The following is a 13,912-nucleotide window of genomic DNA, read 5'->3' on the forward strand; positions in this document are numbered from 1 at the left end:
GAGGACTGATTTTATGGCAATAAGGGATCAGTAAAATCGGAGTCTTTAACATAAATCATATTAGCATTTTATAACAGTTTTCATATTAATAATTGTAAACAAAATATATACCTGGTCTTACCTTCCCAATATCTACCTGCATGTAAAGAATGGTCCCTGAAATCACACGAATGGCTGCATGTCCTGCTTTTATTATCTTTGTTTGGTTTTAGGATGTTCTGGCTCTCAAGATCAGAATTTTGCTGGGGGTCAGGGAAAGGCTCTTTCCTGCCCACATAAGGAGGGTGGGATCACATAACGAAATGTAATGTTTTAATTAATCTCATGTACACTTTGCTTCAATGAGAATGAACACTCCAGACTAAATTTTGGGACTGGGTTTTGGAAAAAATAATTTTCCCTGACTCCACTCATGTTGAATAAATATACAGAACAAGATTAGACCTATATATGAAAGAGTAAAGTATATCACTTAACAAAATATACATGGACATATGTTTTGCACTGCACTAGCATTCTGCAGAGATGTGTTTAAATCCATTGTCTTTAGTATTCTCTACTAATGAGAAAAGGAGAGAGCGGGAGCTCTGGAGCAAAAGAAGGTACTATATAAAAGCGATTTCAGCTTGAATAACCCCAATGATTGTAATGGTCTCTGGATAGAGATCATCAGAATTCAATAAAACCTCATTTTTAAGAAATCAACACAAGGACTAAACTTTTGTTTCTGTAATATAATACAATAGAAACCAAGATGCCTGACGAATTTTAGGGTGTCCTACAGAGACAACATATGGCTCATACTTGCAAGTGCCTTTGTGCATCGACAGCTCTTTGTGTTTGTTGCTAAGCTGTAACTTTCAAAGCTGCCTAGTAGATTTAATTTTAATAGGAACTGGGCATCCAAATGTCTCGAGTGGCTTTGGAAAAAAATTCTGCCAAAAAAATTTTCTTCCTGATGGCTGAATATGCATCATAAATAGATGCCAAAGCCTTTTCACCTAGCCCAAGTGAGGAAAGTTCTTCAAAGGCAAATAGACCTTGGCAACAAGTAAACAGATCTTTTCCCAGTTGTGTAACTGATGCAGCACTGCTATATGTCACCACAGGACTCACTTTATATCAGACCTCGTTGACAAAGCAAAATTTATTACTAACAGGTAAAATATTTAATGGGTGATTATCACTCTTAATTTTCTTTCTGTTCTGATTTCATTTGTTTTGTGTCACACTGGAAAAATAATATAATTTGATTAATTACAGAAAATAGATAAATGTGGAGGAAAAAGAGATTATCAGCACTTCATGATTTTTGATTCTGTATTGCATTTTGTCTGAAACTTTATAGAGCAAAGAATGATTGTTTGAGATCAATGTCGTGCATTGCAACAAGCAAATTCCACTCAGGGTCAGCTTCTATTTTAATGGTTTTTCAGCCTCTTTTCAGTTTGTAGAATCTTAAAAGTTTATAATACAGTGATTTTCTGTTGCCATGGACTGCTGTATAATTTTTATGAATTTTTTTTTTGGAGTAACCAGCTGGAGACCCTTTAGCACTTTTCTGCAAAACCCTCCTTGTTGTGTTATGTGCAATTACTTTATATCGACTTCTATTTATGTTCTTTTAAGCAGCTTTCAGTATTCTTGCCTCAGGTGCTTTGAATTCATTTTCAAGTATTTCAGACAATGGGGTATATAGACCAAAGACCAAAAAGATTTCCAGGTTTCCTGATGCATGGAAGCTTCATAAATCAAACCTTAATAATTTTGTCTGGGAACTTTGGCATGAAGGAGACCATCATTCTCTCTCTTTCGTTCAGTCTTCTACCTTCATGGGGTTTAAGCTAGTTGGTCACTGAGCACTAGGTTATAGCATTAGTTGTCTTCCAATCTTGCAGGTTGTAAATAGTCATTACAACAGGGAATGATGCATATGGACTTGTCTAATTTAGGGAAGCCTCAAAGAGCACATATTTTAAATGGAACAGCTGGCCACAGCACAGCAAAATGAGTTTGCTGTGAGCTCCTCTATAAGCAGCTTATCACCTTTAGGGGAATCAGAGAAAAGTTATTGAGGTACAGCCAAAGGACTAGATGAGACAAGAAGGAATGCTTTGATTTGTTTGGGATGTGAAGAAGCTGTGAAAAGGCTGTAAGCAGATAAGAGGAATAGGGGTAAAAAGTAAGAGCAGGGTTTGCTGGAGTTTGTATGCTTTCCAATCCTGCCTCTGGCAATTCAGAGATTTAAATGAAAAGACTGACCTATTGAAATTCTGTTCTCAGCCAATTTTAATTTACTTTCCATGTCTTTGAAAAAAATATCTTAATGACTGTGATTACTTTCCTAACTGGATAGTATGAGAAAACTTCCTCTTTTATTAGTGGGATGTAATTAGTGTACTGATGCATCTTGTACCTAAAATTTGGAAGAGACTTGTTGGTCATTCATGCCATCCTCAGCACAAGCCTGGTTTCCCCTGTGTGTTCAGAGAATTGCTGCAATTAAGCCCTTAGTACACAATGCAGTTTTATCCACTGGTATCATTCTCATTAGCAACAATCCATTTCTCATATTCTGTCTACATTTTGCCATCTTAATTTAGTCCACTTTTCCTGCTTGTCCTAATTGCTAAACTGTAAATACTTCCTCTGTCACTAAGCATTAATCTCATAGCATCATGCCGTGAATGTAATACTATAGATATATAAACATAGTAAGGGATATTTTCTGTTACAAAGAATTCACAAAGAAAGCACCATTGTAAGCACTATACAGGATCACAGAAGGATTATGTACTTTGTCTAAATAAGACAGGAAATTGGTAAGAACATTTGGAATTAAAATCAGGTCTTCTGAATGCCATCCCATTGTTTGTAACTGGTTTTGTCTGCTCCCTTATCCTTCTGTTAGCTAAGAAACATACAGTTGGCAGAGCAACAGGTGTAGCAGGGCTTCACATAAATTGCTGACACTATTCTGGTGTTGCATGCATTTCAGATTAGGCTCATTGCTTAAACCTTTCATTCTTTCTGTATAATTTAGTAATTTGAGCTCTCTGAAATGTGTTGTTTTCTTTTGAACTTGCAAAATGTCTATATCTTTATGATAGTCTGATGCTCATAATACAATAAAATATCTCCAGTGCAGTAAGAATAGTCATATAGGAACAATGCCTCCGAGCTTAATGATACATTGTCTTTGTGTTCACTATTTACATTTGTATTGGACTATTTCTACTGCCATATCATATTGAAACAAATGTATAATTTAATGTTCATTACCAACTCTTCATCCATCTGCCTTTTTTCTATAAATTTAGAAAGTGGATTACCATAAATGTTGTTTTAGGCAGGAATAAGTAGATATAGTCTATACTGTCCAAATTGGAACTAGGTGAACCAATTACCTCAATTTATCCTTTGCTAAACCCCATTCTCAAAAAAATACTAGTGTCTATTTCCATAGCTGTATTCGATTACATTATACTTCCCAAAGAGTATTTGGTTCCCTTACTCCAAGCTGAATACCATTTTGCCTTCATTATCTACTGTCTTTGAATTCCATAGTATTACAGCTTTGTCCCAAGTGTTTTCTGCAGTTCCTCTGTCTAGTGAGTTTTATTTTGAAATATTTCATTAAATGTTTTATTAAAGTTTAAATCACTGCAATTTCTGCTTTTCTTCTAGGGGGCAAATTCCCCATTTTTAGAATTCAATCTTACCCAAGCCTCTTCATCATCCCACCTACCTTTCTCATTTTAAACAATGGCAGTTATTTCCATATAGAAGGAGGACAGCATCATGACTCACCAGACAGTTTACAGAGAAAATTTATGTTTCTAAATGAGCAACTGTCACTAGAAAGGTACAGATTTGAGGATATACTCCTCACCTGTGTAAGCACTCAGAATATCTCTTTGTGGGCTGAAGTATGATGGGTGTGTACTGGATCTGACAGCAACAGTCTTGATAATGAATGGCAGTCTCTCATCTGGACATCAATATATGAGATTTCAGAAAACTTTAACGAATATACACGTGAGAGGTTATATCAATGCAAAAATGGTGAATGTAGTCACCTGCTGCACTAGTGATCACTACATTTTTTCCCAGGTAAAAAAGTGGTGGATTACCCTCTGTGAACCAATGTTTGGAGATTTCTCATAAAGATGACAGTTTTTTCATTGGCATTAAGTATAGCTGGGTTTAAAAAAGAAAAACAAAAACAAACACACCTGAAGGAAAGATACTTTAAAATTTAAATGCTTTGAAAAAACGTGATATGCAAGTAATTCATCATCAGAAAACTCAGAGAAATTAAAGCATTTCAACTTACGTGCAATTTTTAAACATAAAAGATCTGCTAACAACAGAAACAATTAATGAGAGAAGTTTCATGGGTTATGTGTTGGATCTGCAATTATAATACTTTTTTATTTGTGTCTCTGAGTGCAGTCTACTGCCATGAGCATACAAAAAATAAAAGACTAAAACCCATTAATTTCCTGGATAAATATTCCTTTTTTTTTTTTCTGAAGGAGAAGGGCTACAATGTCAGACTTCATATAATTCACTTTACATTGACAATAACTATATTTTATTGGATATCTCAATTTGGAATTGTGTCACTTCTTTGATTTTTCTTATCTAAAGAAAACAGGAACAGATAAAGTTATTACTGTTGAAAAGCCTTAATGCATGTAAATATGTACTTGAAATTGAAGTTATTCAGGACAGCAGTAAGAGCAAAGTCAATGTTAAGCATTTTATTAGAGAAGCATCTGTATCTTGAGCACCTTTTTAATATATCCTTAAATTGTAATTTTCTAAAAACCTACAGATGTATTTAAAAAGGTACAAACAAGAATTATGGATCACTAGAGAAAAAGAAAAAGCAGGTAAACTTAGATCAAGTTAAATGACTTGTTTCTTCAGAGAGTGTGTACTCAGTCTTTGAAATGTACTATCAGAGAACATTGTAAACTTGAATGCAGAAGAGTGGATGGATTTATAAAAGCGAGGAATAAATTTATGATCTGTAGTAACATTGAATTCTGTGCATGTAAGCAAGTGGTAATGAAATTTCATAGTTGAAAACTTAAGCTGATCACCCCATCTGTCAGGTTGGACTCTTTCTTACTATGGAAAATTTCCTAGGTCCTCCTCCTCCCCACTCCATGTTTTGAAGCATCAGGTTACCCAGTACTTTCAAATGCATACTGAACTTGAGAGACCAGCAATTTTTTCAAGGATGGCAAATTCTGTGCTTTCCTGTAAAGAACATGTATGAAGGTTCACAGAATTGGTCTGAGTAGCATGACTGAAATGGGGAAATTTGTAGCAAAAGAGGCATGATGCAGTAGAGAGGACAATGAAAACCTGAAAATCGTGATAAGAAGTTTCTGAGCCTTTAACTGGAGAGACTACACGCTAGGTTTTCTTACTGACCAGACTTGGAAACTGTGAAAAGATAGTAAGGGTATTCAGCTGCACAATGATCTCTTGTACAGAACTGCAGATATCTGGAGATAGGAAGACTAGCTAAGTCTCATTTTAGTTTGTTGCTTTGTCAGTTCATGATTGTTTGTTTTAACGCTAATGTATTTTTAAACAGTTTGTCTGGTATCAATTTTGAATGGATTTCTGTCACTTTCAAGCATAAAATATTCCAAAGATCTCTGGTTGTGTTGTGAAAGATTTCCTGACATTGAGGTTATATTTTTCTTTACATCACGCCATTACATTTTGGCCCTAATATAATAATGCAAAAAATAAAAACATATATCTCAAGCAGACATACAAAAAGAGCACTTCTAAACCAAAATAGTAAAATAGAATTTCGACATAGTGCAACACTACAGGACAATGCTACCATTCTTCTTCTCATTTATCAGTCGTATGAAAAGAGCAGTTCTGACACATCCAAATTCATTTTATGCTATGGGACACCCCTATTTCTAATCACTACAGTTTAGGGATGAGGAAAGTTGCATATTTTTTAATAAGAAATTCAGATGTAGAGAAACTTATTTTAAACAGTTTATGAATTTAAGCTTGGAAAATTGTTACAGGTTGTACCAGTTGGAAACCTATCATGCAGGCTAGTTCTTGAATGGATTTCTATGTAATCCATAGGGAGATTCAGTTCTTAAGCCATGAACACACCTAGGTTATTTTGAGCATATTACAAATGCTTGTTGAAAACAGTAGGTCTCAAGGAATGCTTTCACCCATACTTATCGATTTGGGGCTGCACTTTAGGTATATTAGTTATTCTTGTAGCAATGGGAACAGTTTTATACTTATTTCAACCCAGTAAAATGTGGTAGTGTCTGTTAACTTGCATGGGTCATAAATCAGCACAAAGTGTGGCCATATGTCACCTAACAGTTGGTTTAAATTAAAGCATCCAAAATCTTGGGTTTTCTTTCTGACGAGAAGGAAAGTTTTTGAATATGATATTTCAATATTTTACCTTAGTCATGACCAAATAGTATATAAATAAAATATTTACTATTACTGTAGTTTAGTGAAATTCTGAATTTAGGGCTCATTAGAATAACCAAATTGCGGTTATATCCATGAAAGCGAGAAATCTAGTAAAAGTAGCAAAAAAAAAATGTTTCCAAATCAGATATGAACAAAAAGGCAAAAGGCTCCAGCTACCAGGCATTTTAAGTTTGAGGCTGGGCAGTGAAAGTATAATTGGCCATGAAGGGAACCCCATGATCTCTAGCACACTTTCCCTGAAGTTGGACATTACTCATTGCACCACAAAGCTCCTTACTAATCTTTGAATAATGAAAGCAGTAATTGCTAGTATAGTTTTTAGAATGGAAAGCTCCTTTTTCAGTATAAACATGGGTAAGTGCATCAGTACCAATGATATCTGGTTTTGGGGAAAGTAGTTTTCATCCATAGAATTGAACGAAAGTAGTTACCAGTCATCAATAAAACTGGATTTCACCAGACACTGCAATGAAAACACACTGTTTAGTTAAAACTTATGAATTAGACTGGTTATTGAGTTACCTTCCCTCCCTCCCTCTCTCCAACAGATCCCATTTACAGATTAGCAACTGGTACTAAATTGAATACCTATTTTAGCTAACACATGAAAACTTACCTCTAAAGTGTTAAAAAAAAAAAAAAAAAGAAAAGAATAAAGGACTGTGTTGTATCCTACACTTTGAGTATATTGTAACTCTTGCCAGGAGCTCAGTTCAGAACATTCCCAATCACAACATTGTCAACAGAAGCAGTGCCACACAAATGTGAATCAACTGTTTCAGTCATAGGTCAGTCAAACACAGGAAGGGACTTTATTCCTGCTGTATCTAGTCTTTCACTGCAATGCCTTTGAGGCCCTTTGTTCTTCAAGGTGCTTACCCCAAAAGACAGCAAAATTAATCTGTTGTTACAATGGATTTCTACCTTCCTAGCAACATACATATAATCAAACCACGTGTTTCACTGGTATTAAGATTTAATTTTGCTTTTTGGTTTGCTCACTACAACTTCCCTTGGGAGAATTTCAGAATATTTTTATCATGGATATATTCTATATAGTTAAGATCTATACGTGAGATGCAGGTTCTATTTCAAAAGCCAATTTGCCTTTGGGATAGATTTGTTTCTTTGATATCAGTTCAATGCACTTTTCAGGCAGATACTAAAGTCCTTGTAAACTTAAGTGCAACTCATGGTTAAAGGCATTGTCCTGAAGAGAGTCTGAAAAACTTTTTTTCTTCAGCACTTCAGAGCTGTTTTTCAAACAGATACACAACAGACTCCACACACATTCTCACATATCTCACTTTAGCTCCCAACAATGGAGTAAGACCTGGTTTTACCAATTCATATTACACAGCCAGCCAGGCCAACTGGTGGAGAAGAACTGGGGCACAGACCAGAGGAAAATTTTCCCTCTAGTAGGGCTTTTTTGACTGCTGAGCCCCTCTGAATAGCACATCTTCCATCAACTGCATCTGACACCTGTAGTCCCAGAATATGCGATGTGCTGCCAGCATGCAGGCTGTTGAGGGAATCACAGAATCACAGAATGGCTGGGGTTGGAAGGGACCTCTGGAAATCACCTAGTCCAACCCCTCCTGCTAAAGTAGGTTCACCTAGAGCACGTTGCACAGGATCGCGTCCAGGCGGGTTTTGAATATCCCCAGAGAACGAGAATCTACAACCTCCCTGGGCAGCCTGTTCCAGTGCTCTGTCACCCTCAAAGTAAAGAAGTTTTTCCTCATATTCAGATCGAACTTCCTGTCTTTCAGTTTGTGCCCGTTGCTCCTTATCCTGTCGCTGGCCACCACTGAAAAGAGTCTGGCCCCATTGTCCTGACAGCCACCCTTAAGATATTTGTAAGCATGGACAAGATCCCCTCTCAGTTTCCTCTTCTCCAGGCTAAACACACCCAGCTCTCTCAGCTGTTCTTCATAAGAGAGATGCCTCCGTCCCCTGATCAACTTCATAGCCCTCTGCTGGACTCTCTCCAGTAGTTCCCTGTCTTTCTTGAACTGGGGAGCGCAGAACAGGACACATCACTCCAGATGTGGCCTCACCAGGGCAGAGTAGAGGGGGAGGATAACCTCCCTCGACCTGCTGGCCACACTCTTCCTAATGCACCCCAGGATACCATTGGCCTTTTTGGCTGCAAGGCCACATTGCTGGCTCATGGTTAACCTGTTGTCCACCAGGACTCCCAGGTCCTTCTCCACAGAGCTGCTTTCCAGCAGGTCAACCCCTAACCTGTAGTTATTCCTTCATAGGGGCAGAACCCTACACTTGCCTTTGTGGAACCTCATTAGGTTCCTCTCCACCCAACTCTGTAGCCTGTCCAGGTCTCACTGAATGGCAGCACAGCCTTCTGGTGTATCAGCCGCTCCTCCCAGTTTTGTATCATCAGCAAACTTGCTGAGGGTACACTCTGTCCCTTCATCCAGGTCACTGATGAATAAGTTGAACGAGACCGTACCTAGTACTGATGCCTGGGGAACACCGCTAGCTACAGGCCTCCAACTAGTCTCTGTGCTGCTGATCACAACCCTCTGAGCTCTGCCATTCAGCCATTTCTCAATCCATCTCACTGTTCACTCATCTAACCCACACGTCCTGAGCTTACCTATGAGGGTGTTATGGGAGACAGTGTCAAAAGCCTTGCTGAAGTCAAGGTAGACAACATCCACTGCTCTCCCCTCATCTACCCAGCCAGTCATGCCATCATAGAAGGCTATCAGATTGCTCAAGTATGATTTCCCCTTGGTGAATCCATGTTGACTACTCCTGATAACCTGAAAATGAGGTGAAGGACTTTACTGACTGAAAATCAGAGTGGAAGACTTGGTACATCTCTGGATTATGGCAGGTCTCTGAGGTATTTCTGGGCGTAAATGTGAATAATTCATAAGGGGCACATAGATGCCACTTGGCAAATGTTGCTTTGATTCTTCAGCCCTTTTTTTTTTCAAAATTCTTTATCAAAACCAAAAAGTAGCTTAATTTTTTGTTTTTAATAACAGTCATTTTTTTGAGAATGAAGTGTAAGGAGCTGTCAAAAGGTAATGTATCTTGTTCTGGTTAAGTTCTTTCTGCCCTCAGCAGTTTCCTGTGGTGACGGTAGGTCAAGTTTCCTGCCAGCTATTTTCTGTCCGATTCAGCTGGTGAGTTCCCATTTGCTCTGAGTATCATTAGGTAAAGCAAGTGGAGCATGAATCAAAGACTATATATATATGACAGGAATGCGGAATTCCATGGTCCAATTCACAGAAGAGAATAGTGATTGTCAGTGTGCCTACAACAAAGCCAAAGTATAGCTGTCTTTTACCTGCCTGCTAGACAGGCATGAATGAAGCAGAAATTCAAATACTTTATTCAGGTCCTCCTCCCAGAGGAGTGAATATAATTTTTTTATTTCAGGATACTTAACTGGGACTGGCCTAATTTTTTTTAGCCAACAATGTTATGAAATTCTGTACACCTTAATGGTCATAGAGATCCAAATAAAAGAAAGAATTTGGTATTACTCATGGCCACCCTGAATGGATTGCAGCTATCCTATGAGTTCCCCTTTCATTCCTTGGAAGGAAAAAAGTTCTTTAAACTGGTAGTTTATTAGATTAAACTTTAGTTTATTTAGCTTTGGAAATTCAGAACAAGTTGAGCAACTCACAGCCTTTAGACTGCAAGCAGACTTCTTTTTACTTATGCTCTCTTCTCTATGTTCCACATAAATAACCTGCCCTTGATCAACCCAGTTAATAAAAAACTGGTGATAATGAGTTTTCTTGATAATTTAGGGTTTTTTTAAGGCTAGGAAGAGGAAACGGAAGTGTTTGTCAGACACAAAATGAGGGAAAGAAGTATTTACATATTAAAAAAATGTTGGAGGAAAAGAAAGCAAGCTTAAAAAACAACAATTTTTTTAATATATGTTGTATAATGTTATCTTTCCTTCTCATTCTGTAATTGATTTTTTTAGGATATTCACTATGACCAAAGTGTGCCCATTGCAGAAGTGAAGATCTAGTTCAGCCTTGAAAGATGAATGAAGTTATGCTTTCAGCTCTGAAATATTTCACTTATTCTGATTCATCTGTATTAAAGTATGGCTTTTTGTTTATTAGGTCTGCTGCAGACGTGCTAATTCCTCAGTTTGCACCACATTGTCAGTAGTAAAAGTTTGTAGCGGAGAAGTAGCAGTTCTGGTTTACTTAAAACTCTGCAACACTTACTTGTTGAATAAGCACTGTAAATTCAAAGTGTCTGTTGTCATTGTTGATCATGTTCTTGCTAATACTGTAACAAACAGTTAGTTAGAGTATTTCTGATGGTTGTAATACATCAGGACCTAACTAGAGGCACACATCTCAGTGTGATAATGCACAGCAAGTTACTGTCTTGCTGCAGCTGGGTTGTGATTTGTCAAGCTACGGTGCAATGGACAGAGTAACTGTGACCTGTACACGCTGTTTCTCAGCTACTCTGCAGAAAGGTCAGCTAAAAACCAGCAGGTGATGCTTGGAGATAACCAGTGCAGCCTTGCTGTCCACAGGTCTGTAGTCTGACAAGAACTACATGCACTTCTGAAATCATGTAATTTGTTTTGCTCATCTTTGTCTGTGCAGTGATGTAGGAGTCCAAGGCTGGCTCTCTGGGAGTTATCATAAGGCAAGTATTATTCGTAATGTACTTTGCCAGTGTGGAGCCCCCTTAGATGAACGTGTTGTACAGAAAGTAACCATTTAAAAAGATTGTGGTTCTGTGCACTAGATGGTTAAGAATAGTCCCTAGTATCCATAAATGAATAATTAAGAAAGAAATTTGTTAAATGAACGTGTCTAAGGCCTTAAAGAGGAAAAGCAATAGAATACTGACCTGATAAATGAATATACTTGCTATGCATTACACATGAATGTATTTCATAAAAACCCTAGGGCCCTCACAAATTAATACCTGTTTAAAGAGTAGATCTGTTAAAAAAATACATTTCACTGTTACGTAAGTATTAGCTTGACAGGTTTTTATATTTTATTCATAAGTTAGAAACCTTATTTTAAATGAAGCTGATAGTGACTTTGGGCAGAATAGAAAGGAAATTTGGAAGACTTTGAGGCAAAAAAGAGACAAATCTGCAGAAAAGCCTAAGTGCTTGTGAATTCTATCATCTTAACTGACTGGGTTTTGTCTTCAGATGTGCCAAGCACACATAGCAGCTTTTTTTTTTAGCACACATAGCACGTTTTTAGGTTTCTGGTCTCCTAAGTAGCCTATATATTGGTGTATGTGGTGCTTTCAAGGGCAGTAAAAGCTTACTACTTGCACAGTGCTGAACTCTTGTCAAGGAAAACATTTAGACATAAGCTTAGAAGTAAGCAGCTAATAACCCCATTTAGCTATCCACATGCTTAAACATGTGGACATGTGTATGTGAACAGCTTTTTTGGATCGGGACCAAAAGGCTTTGCACTTGCCACAACATAAAGCAATGCAATACTGCAGACTGCGCCCCATAAAGCAGCCTCGGAATTCTGATCAATTTACTTCTCCTCTCCTCATTTAGATATTTCTCTCTGACTAGATAAAATTTGTTTCTGATGTTTCTATTCTTTTCTTAATTAAGATAATGTTCTTTCGAAGTGGCTTTTAATACTGATGTCCTCTGCTGCTTATTCTTTCTTGTTCCTTCAAAAGATACTTGCATGGTAGATGCAGAGTGAAAATAATTAGCATTCTTTCTGGATAAGTGTAAGCAACTCCTACACTACCCTGCTAATATTAATTTCATTGTTATGTTGCCTGAAGACACATATAACTGGCTTGTAAAACCAATGCTGCCAGAAAATACTTGCTATCTCTCTCTTGCAAAAAAACTTTAGTGATTTTCCTACATGGCTTATCTCTTTTTCTCTCCCTAGACTGTTCTTTTTTGAAAAAAATCTAAAGCTAATAACTTTTCCTTGTTCCTTGCTTCCCATCTTTCTAGCTTTTATTCATTAGACTCCATAATGTTGATCTCATCTATCCCCACTAAGTTATTAGCATCCTTGTCATTTAAATCCTATTCCCAATTATTCATTTTATCTGGTAAACATAAACTTTTTTTCTTTTTCCTGGTCTGTGAAGAAAGAACAAGCAAGAAGAGAATGGCAAAAATCCTACTGGAGGAAATAAGGTCAAGTGACATATGTGATGTTCAAAAAGAAACTGAATTTTTGCATACGTGTTTGTTATTCAGAATTGGTTGGGGCTATTTTATATAAAAATGTTATTTACTATGCATAGGACCCATATAGTCAGAGGACCCAACAACTGTCACTTCTGATACCTGTAAGGAGGAAGATGAAGATGATATATAAAGATTAAAAAAGATTGTTTTTTCTTGTTTATGCCATGTCCTAAGTCTTTTGAGTTTGGAAGGGGTTTACATTTTCATGTGTAAAGGTCATAAGCATTTAAAAAAACCAAAACCAACTAAACGTATAAAAAGTGTATCAGATGTACCTGATATGCAGAACACTGATCAAAAAAAGCTGAAACATGGGCACAAAAATATAGCAACTGAAATCACTGTGCGTCCTATGGCTTAAATTGTTAGAGTTCAAGTGGGGAGCTTTTGTAGCAACATCTGCTCATAGTGAAGAGTGAGAATGGCCCAGAAAATCCTACCTGAAAATTCCTGGAGGGACATAACTTTCATAGAGGTGGAAATCTCTGCTGATACAAACAGGAAAAAACCAAACCAAACCAAAACAAAAAAACCCCAGGGCCTCAATTGTAAGAGTACTTAATAAGAAACAATGAAGTTTTGAGTTTAAGGATAATAAACCCTCATAAACATGAAGAGAGAAAACTGTCCCAAGTGTATCCTCAATAAAAGGTCACCTTGTCCACAGTGACAAACTAGCACGGTTCGATAGTAAAGCCAAGTTAAGGGAAATGAGAAGGGTGTTCATTCAGTGGAAATACATCTGAAGATTTAATGCAGTGGTGAGTCATCTTGGTATGAATCTGCAGATATCAGTGACTGTTATATGGCTGTAAGTTTATGAGCATGTAGTCACGTGTATGGTAGAAGCCCCATAGTAAGCAGCACTTCACTGCAAGGCTGGCAACAAAATTCTATGCATTTTGGACTGTGCCAGCCCTGGAAAATGAATAAGCACAGAGCAGGAGGGCTCATTCTAAAGTGCTTTGGCTATTTAACCAGTGTCAGCACCAAGAGGAAAACTGAGGAAAGGCAAAGACACCTTTGACATCTGCCTGTTGAACATCAGTAAAAATGTCTTCTAGTTAACTCTTCTCAGTTTCAATCCCTTGACTTTTGGGTTGTGCAAATGGGGAGACATGTCCTGTCAAAGGAGTGGGAAACATACTTTTCTTTTCTTGGGTTTTATGTGCATAT

Source organism: Nipponia nippon, unplaced genomic scaffold, assembly GCF_047370975.1.
Source record: "Nipponia nippon isolate SJK-2023a ecotype South Korea unplaced genomic scaffold, ASM4737097v1 scaffold_1, whole genome shotgun sequence".
Taxonomy (NCBI): Eukaryota; Metazoa; Chordata; class Aves; order Pelecaniformes; family Threskiornithidae; genus Nipponia; species Nipponia nippon.